Source organism: Heloderma suspectum, chromosome 7, assembly GCF_057233095.1.
Source record: "Heloderma suspectum isolate Gila_16-S chromosome 7, 16-S_ref, whole genome shotgun sequence".
Lineage (NCBI taxonomy): Eukaryota > Metazoa > Chordata > Lepidosauria > Squamata > Helodermatidae > Heloderma > Heloderma suspectum.
The window spans coordinates 25,915,245-25,929,200 of NC_139464.1; the positions used below are offsets into that span (position 1 = coordinate 25,915,245).

A 13,956-nucleotide genomic window follows, 5' to 3' on the forward strand; every position below is an offset into this window, starting at 1 on the left:
AGGAGCAAGCGTCTTTTAATTTCATGGCTGCAGTCACCGTCTGCGGTGATCTTGGAGCCCAAGAAAGTAAAATCTGTCACTGCTTCCATTTCTTCCCCTTCTATATGCCAGGAAGTGATAGGGCCAGATGACATGATCTTAGTTTTTTTAATGTTGAGTTTCAAACCAGCTTTTGCACTCTCCTCTTTCACCCTCAACAAGAGGCTCTTGAGATCCTCTTCGCTTTCTGCCATTAGGGTGGTATCGTCTGCATATCGGAGGTTGTTGATAATTCTCCCAGCAATCTTAATTCCGACCTGTGATTCATCCAACCCAGCATTTCTCATGATGTACTCTGCATATAAGTTAAATAAGCAGGGTGACAATATGCAGCCTTGTCGTACTCCTTTCCCAATTTTGAACCAATCGGTTGTTCCATCTCTGGTTAGTGAATGCCATGCAAATGGCTGCCTTCTGTTTTTAATGAGACATTTCGTGTTTTTTTGACAATGCATAAGCGGCCGCCCTAGTTGCAACGATGGAAGTTAAGGAGTTCAGGGATCCAGCATTGTGCCCATCCCACACCCTCCACAGAAGTTTACTCCTAGGCAGTGGATGCTGGTGGCTCCAGTGTCAGTGGGCAGTGAATCTGGGTTTCAGTCAGAACACTAGAGGAGCTACCTTGGATAGCTCTTTAGAGTTCTGACTGGTTCTGACTTAAACCCTGAGCGAATCCACAGCCCTACTGACATCGGAGCCACCAGCCTCCACAGCTCCTAGGGGATCCTCCAAGATGCTTCTCAGATGCCATCAGAATTTCAAATGTTGTCAGGTACTGCAGAGATAAGGAGAGTTATTATATACTGGGGTAGCAACATGAGGTCCCCCAGGCACCAATGCAGTCCTCGGCACCTTTCTTGGCATCCACCAAGCTGCCCCACCACTTAAAAAATAACAACACATTTTCTTGCCAGCAGCTGGGATTGCTGTGAAATAGGTTGCTGCTGAAAACTGTGGGTTTAAAGGAATTCTTAAGCATGTTTGGGGCTCAGACACCCCCCCCCCCACCTTGTACTCAGTCTTTTGAGTAGGTTACTTGTCCATTGCCATGCCTCCCATGGTAGCCATCTTGTGGTGGTGCCCAGGACAGTTTCGCGAATTGCCAAATGTTCCCACTGCTCCAAAAGGTTGTGTACCCCTGTTGTATACAGAGACGGCTTCAGCATTCAGCATTGTTAGGCACCTGCTGAGGCCGGCAGGGGGTACATGGCCACCCTGGACCTCCTCCTCCTCCTTGCTGCCTGATCCCCTGTCCCCTATAAGCAACACAGCAGTGAAAGGAGCAAGGAGGAGGAGTAGCAGCCTCTGTTCACCTTGCCTCTCCCTTTGGGTGGCTGTGCAGATTGGGCTCAGAAAGAAAGGACAAACAAATGGCTGGTGGCAAGGGGGAGTTAGGCTCGCTGATGGAGGGAGCTCACTGTGGATGTCTTGCCCAAGAGGACAACCCCCCCCCCAAACTGGAAGCTGGCACTGATTATATTACTAAGGGATTGGGGGTTGAATCATAGAATAGTAGGGTTGGAAGGGGCTTATAAGACCATCGAGTCCAACCCCCTGCTCAATGCAGGAATCCAAGTCAAAGCATCCCCGACAGATGACTGTCCAGCCTCGTCTTGAACGCCTCCAGTGTGGGAGAGCCCACCACCTCCCTAGGGAATGGGTTCCATTGTCGTATTGCTCTAACAGTCAGGAAGTTTTTCCTGATGTTCAGCCGGAATCTGGCTTCCTGTAACTGGAGCCCATTCTTCCGTGTCCTGCACTCTGGGATGATCGAGAAGAGATCCTGGCCTTCCTCTCTGTGACAACCTTTCAAGTACTTGAAGAGCACTATCATATCTCCCCTCAGTCTTTTCTTCTCAAGGCTAAACATGCCCAGTTCTTTCAGTCTCTCCTCATAAGTCTTTGTTTCCAGTCCCCTCTTGATCTTTGTTGCCCTCCTCAGAACCCTCTCCAGCTTGTCTGCATCCTTCTTAAAGTGTGGTGCCCAGAACTGGACACAGTACTCCAGGTGAGGCCTAACCGGTGCTGAGTAGAGGGGAACTAGTACTTCCCGGGATTTGGAAGGTATGCATCTATTAATGCAGCCCAAAAGAGCATTTGCATTCAGCTTGTGATTGACAACAATTCCAAGAAGATCATTCTTGCTTGTAGTGTTGTTGAGCCACATATCCCCCATCTTGTAACTGTGCGTTTGGTTTCTTTTTCCTAGGTGCAGAACTTGGCATTTATCCCTATTAAATGTCATTCTGCTGTTTTCTGCCCAGCGCTCCAGTCTATCAAGATCACTTTGAATTTTGTTTCTGTCTTCCAAAGTATTAGCTATCCTGCCCAATTTTGTGTCATCTGCAAATTTGATCAGCATTCCCTGCACCTCCTCCTCCAAGTCATTAATAAAAATGTTGAAGAGCACTGGGCCCAGGACTGAGCCCTGCGGTGCCCAGCTCGTTACCTCTCCCCAGTTTGAGAAGGTCCCATTGATAAGCACTCTTTGAGTCCGATTCTGTAGCCAACTGTGGATCCACCGGATCATTGTTTCATCTAGCCCACATTGAGCTAGTTTGCTCATCAGGATATCACGGGGCACTTTGTCGAAAGCTTTGCTGAAGTTGAGGTATATTATGTCCACAGCATTCCCACAGTCCACGAGGGAGGTGACTTGATCAAAAAACAAGATCAGACTCGTCTTGCAGAATTTGTTCTTGACAAATCCATGTTGGCTTCGAGTAATCACTGCATTGTTTTCAAGGCGCTTACAGATGGATTGCTTTATCATCTGCTCCAGAATTTCCCCAAGGATTGATGTCAGACTGACTGGTCTGTAGTTCCCAGGTTCCTCCTTTTGGCCCTTTTTGAAGATAGGGACAACATTAGCCCTCCTCCAGTCATCTGGCACTTCACCCGTCCTCCATGATTTCTTAAAGATAAGAGACAGTGGTTCTGAGAGTTCTTCTGCCAGTTCCTTTATTAATCTAGGGTGCAGTTCATCTGGCCCTGGAGATTTGAACCCATTCAAAGTAATCAAACTAACTCAAAGTGTTCCTTGACCATATGCCTACTGATCTCAAGCTGCAATCCTGACCCTTCAGCCTGTGCTTCACCTTTGCTGGGTGGGGGGTCATAGACCCTCTTTTGGAAGAAGAGCTCTTCTGTTTTTGTCATCTGTTATCATTTTGCCATCCTTATTTAATAGCTGAACCACCATTTCTTTCCTCCGTCTTTTACTATGCACGTAGCTGAAGAAAGCTTTTTTTTGTTGCTTTTAGTATCCCCCACTAACCTCAGCTCTTTCTCAGCTTTAGCCTTCCTGACGCCATCCATGCAATTCTGTCCTACCTGCCTGTACTCTTCCTTTGTTGCTTGGCCTTCCTTCCACTTCCTATATGTGTCCTTTTTTGTTTTCAGGTCATCCCTAAGTTTTTTGTGAAGCCACATTGGCTTCTTCTGTTGTCTTCCACCTTTTCTTCTTGTTGGAATTGTTTGCAATTGTGCCTTGAGAATTTCCTTTTTTAAAAACTCCCACTCATCTTGGACTCCTTTTCTCATTAGAGCCGCTCACCATGGGACCTTACTGATCACTAAAATCAGCTTTCCTAAAATCCAGGGTACACATTTGGCTACACTCGGCTTTTGCTTCCTTTAGAACCAAGAACTCAAGTATAACATGGTCACTTTCCCCCAGAGTTCCTGTAACTGCTACTTTATCCACTCAGTCATCTCTGTTGGTTAGGATCAAGTCAAGGATAGCCGATCCTCTAGTTCCTTCCTGTACTATCTGTACAAGGAAGTTATCCGCCACACAAGTCAGGAATTTCCTGGAGGGGCCATGTTTTGCAGAATATGACTCCCAACAACTATCGGGGAAATTGAAGTCCCCCATTACTACTACATCATGCTTCCTTAAAACATTGGCTATTTGCTTTTCAAAAGTTTCGTCCTCGTCTTCTCCTTGATTGGGTGGCCGGTAGTAGACTCCGACCACCAGGTTCCTTTTATTCTTTGCTCCATTTATTTTAATGCAGGTGCTCTCAATGGGGCTACCAAGCTCATCCTACTGTATTTCTGTGCAGTGATATGTATTTTTAACATATCGTACATGAAAAGCGCTATCATATCTCCCCTCAGCCTTCTCTTCTCAAAGCTAAACATGCCCAGTTCTTGCCTTCTCTCCCGTTTGGGCTATGTTTCCAGACCCCTGATCATCTTCATTGCCCTCCTCTGAACCCTCTCCAATTTGTCTGCATCCTTCTTAAAAGTGTGGTGCCCAGAACTGGACACAGTACTCGAGATGAGGCCTAACCAGTGCTGTGTAGAGGGGAACTAGTACTTCACGTGATTTGGAAGCTGTACTTCTATTAATGCAGCCCAAGCATTTGCCTTTTTTGCAGCCACATCACATTGTTGGCACATATGGATGGATGGCCTCTTGAGGTTCTCCAACTGCTAAAATGGTCAACCCGGTTGAACAAGTTCAACTTGGCAGCCTGTACATTATGGAGATTAGCTGATGGCTGTCCTTATCCAATGGCCAGCAAATATCTTAATAGGATGCCTCTTCCTCCGTCCTCCCTAAGGAATGTATTGATCAAGATCTCTGTTTCCTAAGCAGGAAACAAAAGATTAGTCTGGCAGGGTTTTTTTGGGAGACAGATCATAGAATCCTAGACTAGTAGGGTTGGAAGGGGCCTACAAGGCAATCGAGTCCAATGCCCTGCTCAGTGCAGGAATCCAAGTCAGAGCATCCCCGACAGATGGCTGTCCAGCCTCCTCTTGAATGCCTCCAGCATGGGAGAGCCCACCACCTCCCTAGGGAATTGGTTCCATTGTCGTATTGCTCTAACAGTCAGGATGTTCTTCCTGATGTTCAGCCGGAATCTGGCTTCCTGTAACTTGAGCCCATTCTTCTGTGTCCTGCACTCTGGGATGATCTGACTAAAAGAGAGACAGGGGGCAGAGTTCCTCTCTGCTTGGATCTGAAGGTGTTGGCTGATGCCCTAGAAATCTGGTGGGGGAGCAGTGAACTTTGGAGTGTTGCTGTGAACCCAATCGGTGTATTTGTAAAGAAAACACAAAGATTACAAAATTCCATTAGCCTCCTGTGACTTCCTTCCAAAGGAAAACAAACCTAGGTATTCAGCAAGCACTGGAACCCCTGGAACACATCACTGTCTGGAGAACTGGGGTGGCCATAACAGTATATAGGTGAATTACACCATATGACTTTTGAGTTACAAAGGTCTGGGTTCAAATTAAATACCCAGGTAGTTTTAAATAATGCAAAAGGGGAAAACATATTAATTTTTGCAGGGGAGTAGCCTTGGAGAGCATTTACAAACGGGATGCTGAGGCTTCAATCGCATGGGATTTTACTTCTGAGTAAACATTTATTTATTTATTATACATGTAAGTATTTATTTAACCGTTATGGTCATATCAACTTGACACATAAAATACATTTTATATATATACATAAAATTTTTAAGACATACATTAAATTGGTGTATCTTAAAAATACGATCAATAATACAATAGGTAATCATTAATAAAAATTAAACACCTTTACAATTCTATTAATTAATTAATTAATTAATTAATTACATTTATATCCCACTGTTTTTGCTCTTTCAAGGAACCCAGGGCAGCTTACATGGTCATCCTTCTCTCCAGCTTATCTTCACAACAAGCCTATGAGGTAGGTCAGGCTGAGAGTCAGTGATTGGCCCAAATCATCTGGAGAGCTTCATGGCTGACTGGGGACTAGATCTGGATCTCTAGAATCCCAGTCCAAAACTCTAATCACTACCCCACACTGATTCTCTACCACAAACCACTACCACAACTGGCTGTCTTGCCCTGCAACCTCTGATTTTACAATTAAGTACTGGTCAGGACCTAAAAATAAAAATGCAGTGAAATAGTCCCAGTTGCCAACAGAAGATATGCTAGAACTTCCAGAGATGCAGGAAGATACAGAGTTATTTCTTTTCTTAAGTATTTCCTCCACAGCAGAGCAAATTGGCTATCAGGCCTTTGTAAATGTGGGCTGGGTAGGGATGAATGGTTCAGAAAGGTCTCAAGACCTTTGGTCAGAGATCCAAGCAGAGATTTCAGTAACAAGTAGGGATGCACGGATTGTGTAAAATCCATTCCCTCTGTGTTTTGCGGATTGTCAGGCGCCTTTTGTTCCATCATCCGCCCATCCATGGAATTGGATTTTTTTTTTTGTTTCCAGATGTTTGCAAATTGCATTTTTTGCAAATTTGCATGACCAGCCAGATGGGCGATTAATAAATTTAACGATAAATAAATAAATAAATAAATAAATAAAATGTGCAATTATGCAAATGTATATGTGCAAAGTGCACAAATTTCCCCACAAATGCACATTTTCACATGTTAGCCTATGGGGGAAATGCACAGTTTTGGCTGGGTTTTTTTTTTATTTTGCATATTTTCAACAACAAAATTTGTGCAAAATTTGGGAAGGTTAGAAAACTGGTCCGCGAGTCTGCAGAATCTGCCCCACAGGAGAGAAGCCGGTCTGCTACTACCTCACCCAGCAGAGCCACAGCAACCCCATGGATTAGTAACTGGGCTGCAGGCTCACACTTCACTTGTCAGCATTGCTTGGTTGCTGCCTACGTCATGCCCATGTGAATGGTCTGTGACCATCTGTTCAATTGACCATTGAAGAAACGAGGGGGAGTTCAAACTAACATTTTGCGGCAATTTTCCCTGGATGTGCTTTTCCATAATAAAGCTTGTTTACTGCAGATGAACTTATAAAACTCTCTGTGTCGTAGACACATGCACAAGTATACTGTCAAGGGCTCCTTGGAGGCCTCTCTCAGTCTAATCCAGTAGCCAAGTCCAGACACAGACAAAGGGATTCTTTTCAAAGCTTTATTCCTCTTTTACAACTTAGCAACTCTACTGTTAGCAACTAGATATGAGCAGCAGAGTACCTATGCCCTATGTTGGAACAGTTGGTCCCCGTTTGAAAGGGAACCACTGGCAGACCCTGAACTTAAGGGCTAGGGAGAATCCCTCCCCTTTTCCCTTGGATCCTCTGGGAGCAACCGTTGTTTGCGCGCCAACCAGGCACTACGCCTCCTTTCCGCGCCCTCCATTTGGCGCCGCTCTCTGTGTCGGCGTCGCGCATCCATCAAGTCTGCTTCCTGCGCTCTGTCACTCCCAGGACTGCTATCTATGCCAGGAATGCTGGTGGGAGGAATCTCCGTCAGCTGTTGGCCCTGGGAAAGAGGAGCGTGCTCCTCTCCCAGGAGCGACTCCTCTTCCTCAGAATCAGAACTACTCTGGGATTCTATGGGCTCAGTGTCCACCCTGACATATACACTGAGGTTAAGTTTGGTAAGCAGTTGCATCAGAGAGCTGGGCAGAACCGAACCATCTGAAACAGATAAGGCATGATGCACTCTCAAGGGTGAAGGAACTTCCAGATGGGTGAAGATATTGTTTGGACTGCTGAAATGAATGTTCGTACACCTGCAACCTCATTGTATCAGAATAGGAAGATCACGTGTTTTGGTAGAGTTAGTCAGAGTGGACTAGTCAACAACTGGACTATAGGTATATAAGCCCAGGCTTATTGGCATGAAGGCAGTCAGAAGACCTTTGGGGATAGGGTTCAGCACCTTGGATAGCTCCTTTAGAGTTCTGTCTGGTTCTGACTGAAACCCAGAATGGATTCACAGCCCCACCAAAATCAGAACCACCAGTTTCCAGCCTGACCTGGCAACTACCTATGTTCCTAGTGGGATTTTTAAAAACATATCCTCAGTTTCAAGAGTGCTGTGTCATTTGGCATAATAGACTGCTGTTCTAGAAACACAAACCCAGAGCTTCCTTCAGCATGCAGAGTGCCTTGTGTGGCTCTTTGAATCCTGGCCATTGGAAAGAATAGCTGTTGTATTCATCATACAATTCCTGTTTTTCTTGGTTTTGCCTTTCTGGTCATATGAACTGGGCCAGTCTCCACTACCACCCTTATTTTTTTGTCTTTTAATAACATCCATTGAAGTGCATATAGTGAAGGTGCTCGAATGTTAGAAGCTAAGAGAATAAAATGGATGTGATTGCTCAGTGAACCATATGGGCATTGTATAAGATGCACAATAATACATATTGGGAATATTGTAAAAGTATTGATCAAATCAGAAAGGCATGGGAGTGCCTTTGTTGACAGATTAGATAAACAGGAAATGTGCTCCTTTTAATAATCTACTCTGCCATTCTGGCACACTACCTGCAGGCAACATGAAAAGGAACTGTAGAGTGCTGGGCATTTTAGATAATCCAGCCCCCATTTGGGTGTGGTGTGGTGGCTTGAGCATTAGTTTTGGATTGGGGAAATCTAGGTTCAAATCTCTGATCAGCCATGAAGTTCCTTGGGTGGCTACTACTCTCAACCTAGACAACTTCACAGGATTATTGTGAGGATAAATTCATGTACAGTGTCCTGATTTCCTTGGAGGAACCATGTGATACAAATATAGGGCAAAATCTAACCAAAATTACGTACTTGTAAATCCTCTTCATTCCAATAATCTGGTAGTTGCTTTGGGGGCTTTTGAACAGAAAGGTGGGTTTAAATTTGGTAAACAGGACAAATCACTAAACACATACCTCATTCTCCCATTGAGATCAATGGGCTTTAGAGAAGTTTAATCAGATTGTGACTTATGTTTGTACTATAAATCAGAGTATTTTCACATGTGGGGCTTAAATTGGTCTCATCATCCAGACAGTGAATGCAAAACCTATGTTGGCCAGAAGAATGTTAATTAAATTTGGCTCCTTCTGCACTCTGTCCTGCCTTAAGAACATTTGCACATGATAGCCACCTATCAATTCACTGATTAATCAAGCCAGTTGGAAGAATAAACAGGTTAGTTTGGTAGACTTAGCTCAACAGGTGTGATTTGAGGGATGAGGACATCGAATGACAACAATAGAGATTTGTATAACTATCATACAAAGTTGTATTGTTTGGAAACCTTATTAAAGGTATTGCTTGAATCAGGAAATGGATATAGTAGGTTTACCTGAATTCCATCAGCAATGGACACCTTTTTCCTATAGGGAAGAGCTCCTGTTATAATCTGACTATAAATGCATAGCTTTCTTCTGCAAGTGACAAAGTCAAGGGTGATTACACTTCAGGAGTAACCCAGACACGCACCCCACAGTGATATGTTTACCAAATAGACCACACAATGTCTTCATCGTGTGTAAAAGATTCAGGAATTGCACCAAATTACTATGGAATGAGGGTTACCTGCTGTCAATGATACTGATTTTGTCTGCCACGATCTTCTAGGTCTGATGTAGGAATTTAATGTCACATATTTACTAGTTTGCAGTACTGAATTCTGAAAGCTTTAAAACATGAGTATGGGAGAAGAGAATATGTGACAATAAAAACATACAGATTTATAACTTCTGCAAAATAAAGTTATGCACGTATATTTGGAAGTAACAGTGCAGTCCTAACCTGCAGATCTAGTGGCAGGAGAGATTTTGGATGGGGTGGATGTGCCCCTGTGCTGGTGGCCCACAGAAAGCTTCACGGGTGTGATTCTGCTGATGGTGGTAGTTTTATGTATTTATTTTACATATTTATAGATCCCCCTCTGGGTGCCTCACTAGGTGCTTGAGGCAATATACCCCATTCAGATAAAAACAGCTGTAAAAGCAGAATAAAATGAATGCATCATAACAATAAAATAACAATAAAAGCTGGGACATTCATGCCAATAAAAACAGAAAACAACATTAAAAAACCACACATACAAAAAACCCGGATGGGAAAATATAGTCTTCACTGCCCAACGAAAACATAAGAAAGAGGGTGTAGTCTGATCTCCCTAGTGCGACAGCTGGGGCATTCCAGGGTCATGTTGAGGGCATTTCGGAGGGGTCCTTGGATCTGCTGCAAACAAAGCCCATTCTTTCCTTCTAGAGGCCCCAGGATTAGTCCCATGATCTACACCAGGCAGTTAATTTTTTTCTCCCCCATTCATTTCAATGCAAGGGGAGGGAATTAAACACAACAAAGATCTACTGAGCCTGTTTTGGGGGGGAAATGATCTTCACACACCCCTCCCCCCAGTGAGCATGATCCAGCATTGCTTCCGAAATGGCGGATTCACTCCCCACTTAGGATTGCTCTGCCCATCCCACAATGTATCCCATAATAAAGAACCAGGAGCTTTTCAGGGACAGCCTTTCCACACAGAGGCCTCCCTTTCATTACAACATGAGACAGGTTTCAGTGTTAACTATACATGCAGGCCCTGTGCCAGAGTCCAATGGGTACTCAGAACAGTGCTGTTGATGGACTCCCTGCTGCTGCACCCACTGCCAAAGTCTGCCCACCAGCTACACAAGCGCCCCACCAGCCCATTGGTTGCTGAAACTGCAGCGTTGCACAGCGTTGCACAGAAGAGGGAATTGTAAGAGCTGCAGCTTGCCATGCAGGCATTAGGGCCTTAGAAGGAAAGGAGAAGTGGCATTTTTCCTTTCTCTTTTCCTTTTTTCTTAACCAGTTTCCCTCCCACTGATTTCAGTGAGAGGGAAATGAGCTACACCAACCCCAGGCCTGGCATAGTTCTTTTCCCCATTCCAGGGGCATGGGAGGGCTTTGGATTATGCAGATCCATAGCCTCTCCTGGCAGAGCCCCAGAATGCCTCCCTTTGTGGACCTTTCTGCAGCTTTACAGAGGAGGCTTGCGAAGTCAGGTTTCCCTCTCTGAGGGTGGAGCTCTCCACCCTAAGTGTGGGAGATCCAAAAAAACCTATAGCCCCTGGGGTGCCCTCCAGGGGCCACGGGTTTTTAACCTAAAATTCATTGAAAAGCCTGGGAGAATAAAAATACCTTTGCCTAGTACCAAAAGGATAATAATGCTAGCACCAGGCAGGCCTCTCTGTGGAGTGAATTCCACAAATGGAGCACCAACACTGAGAACAGGGCCCGTGTAAAGGGTAGGCATGGCTGGGACCTGCTGAGGATCTGCTCCCTGGCAGGGGACCACTGACAAGAACACTCTGGAGTTGCTCCTCCTTTTCACCATTACAGCTTGCTTGTTCACCTGCCTCTTGCTCTGGCCCAGACAGCAGTGGTAGTGAGAAGTAGTAGTAGATGTCACTGCCTATTTGCTCACTGGCTCTCTGCCTGTCAAGCAAGCAAGCAGCAACACTGAGAAAGCAGTTGAGGAGCAATAGCAGCTGGTGACAATGGCAGTGAGAAAGTAGACTCACTGAGGGAGGGGTGCCCATGGAGGGTCTTGCCCAAGGCCCTAAAAAACCTGGAGCTGGCACTGCCTGAGAAGACTCTCTCTAGTCACTACCTGCCTTACCTCATGTTTCTGATGATGACCTCTATGCATGGGCAAGTTGGAATGGGCACTGACATTCCTTCAGGTACCTAACCCATACTCTCAACCTCTTGCTGCCCCCCTAAACCAAATAAAAATAAAATGGTGCTGATGTCATTCCTGTGACCCAACTCAGGTTGAGGGATGACCTGTTTGTAGTTCCTGACTTGACCCACCAGTACTGCAGTCTGCTAGAGGTTGGTTCACTTTAATTCATGGAGTTTTCTGCACCCCACCTTAAAAGCATCACGGGTCTCTTGCATACTGTTGCTACGCACACGTGAATGTTGGCAATGCAGGAGAAAATGCAGAAGCCCACGCTTTTAACAGCGAAAGCAGGTTTTATGTCTTTACTGTTGTGAAAGCAGGTTTCTGTGCGGCTAGAGTGTTGGACTTGTACTTGGGGAAACCCAGTTTCAATCCACAGTCAGCTCTGAAGCTCAGCCAGTAGCCTTGGGCAAAGTTGCTGTGTCTCTGCCTAATCTACTGCACAGCCTTGTTGCCAGGCTAAAATCATCTGTGAGCTTTTTGGAGGAGGGAGGGTGGGCAATACGAATGAAACAAAGAAAGCAGATGTTAAAGATGCAGGAAATGTCATGTACACACTGACACATGCTCTCTCTCGTGCGTGTACACGCACACACACATTCATTCACAACCAACTCCTATGCCTGTTTTCTTGGACACAAGCCCCACTGAGTTAACTTTCTAATAAGTACGTTAAAGACTCCAGTGTCCAAATAGTCCCATGTGTATAAAACTCCCCCTTGGTATTGTGAAATGTTCACATTTTTGGCCTGCCTACTGGCATCATTCCCACCCGCCCGCTCTCTCATTGTTTCATAACGAGGAATATTCTAAGGAGATTTGGGAGTTTGGTCTCTCCCCCTCCCTCCCATTCAGAAAGAACCCCCCCCCTCTCCTCCCCTCCCCTCCCCTCCCCTCCCCTCCTCTCCTAACCTTCCACCCACAAGAGAACTTCTGGTGATAATTTGTTTGGAATATCTGGTGGAAGGGGAGGGAAAGGAGGTGGAGAGAAAGAGAAGAGGGGAGGGATTGTTTGCTCAGCCAACTTTGTCTCTCCCGGTGGCCCTGGACTTGTCTGTTTTCCATTGTATTCCCCAACTGGTTTTCCAGTGACTTAGTGGGAGAAGACGGAGCTCCCTGTGGGAGCTGAGGTGGGTGCCTTTTCAATTTCTCTGTCAGGTTTGTTTGGTGCCCTTCAGTCAGAAGTCTGAGAGAGCGAGAGCGAGCCAAGTAGCATGGGATGTTGTACTGATACCAGCAAGGCTTTGTGGCAGAAGGGTATATATATATATTTAGAAGGGAGAGGGAGATGACATAATTTTAACCCACGGTGCAGTCCTACACATGTGTTCTCTGAGGTGTCACTGTGTTGAGAAGGGCTTCCTCCTAGGTCTGTTCAGTCTGAAGCCTCAGAGAATGAGAGAAAATGGGCTGGCCTTGAGGGAACCGCCAGTGGGGTTTTCCTGGCATGCCTTTCCACCCCTTGTCCCGAGGAAGGTGATGCCAGGAGGGCCACGAGCCATGCAGGCGCGAGGCTGGAGACGCAGCCCGTGAGGTGAATGGGTCACGGGTGGGCGGCCACGGACACGACGGGGCTATCTGCACAGCTGTGTGCCAGGGAGGGGCGAGGAAGCCAGCGGCGGCAACAGAGATGGAGAGGAAGCGGGGAGAGAAGAGGTGTGCGTGCGTGTGTGTGGAGTGAGAGGCGGTGACGGAGACAAGCCATGTGCAAAACGGGCAGGGAGAGGGTCGTGAAACAAAGCAGAGAAGACGGGGGGGGGGGGCACTCTCCAGGAATGCGGTTACGTTCAACTGGGGTTGAGACGTCGCATTTTTCGCTGACACATTTTCTTCCCGCCGCGAAAGCAAGCTCCTTGCAGCAGCGTGGAGAGGCAGCGCTGGGGGAGAACGCTTCTCCTTTGAACTTCTGCCTGTCACACAGAGGTTAAGGGCACAGGAGCCTTGCCAGGGGAAAATGGTTTCAGGAGCCTCAGCCCGTGTGAGGAGAATGTCGTGAATGTGGACTCCGAATTAGATCCGAAAGCAGTGCTCGCCCAGCGTCCAGGCTGGGGGCCTCCCTGCAAGGAGTGGAGGGTGTTGCCAATGAACACCGTGCAGGGAGCGTTAGAGGGATATCTATCTTGGCCTGAAATGCGCTCAGGAAGAGAAAAGTGATGTCTATCTAGTGATAAGAGAGAGCCAATATGTTGTAGCGGTTACAGTGTCGAACCGGGACTCCGCGGGTTCTAGTCCTCACTCAGTCATGAAGCTCACTGGGTGACTTCAGGCCAGTCACTCACTCTCAGCCTAACCCACCTCACAGGGTTGTTGTGAGGATATATTGGAGAGGAGGGGGACCATGTACGCTGCCTTTGGCTCCTTGAGGCAGGATATAAATGTAACAAATAACCAAATAAATAAGGTCATTACCTCCCCACCTTCTGCACAGCTTCCTGCGCCCCAGCTGCGTCTTCCCGGCATAGAGAGGCAGTGATGG

The 13,956-nt window shown here is 46.3% G+C and overlaps 1 protein-coding gene across 2 annotated transcripts in view; it reads left to right on the top strand.

Moving 5' to 3' along the window:
• The first annotated feature begins 12,457 nt into the window (after positions 1-12,457).
• LOC146339432 (sodium- and chloride-dependent betaine transporter-like) overlaps positions 12,458-13,956 on the top strand; it is a 74,731-nt gene continuing 73,232 nt past the window's right edge. Inside the window, exon 1 of one of the 2 annotated variants that reach the window (XM_084809358.1) lies at positions 12,458-12,610. The gene's annotated coding sequence lies outside the window, so the exon portion shown is untranslated. Of the gene's footprint in view, positions 12,611-12,950; positions 13,015-13,956 lie in introns of those variants that run through there. The other variant, XM_084809359.1, reaches the window with a different exon arrangement.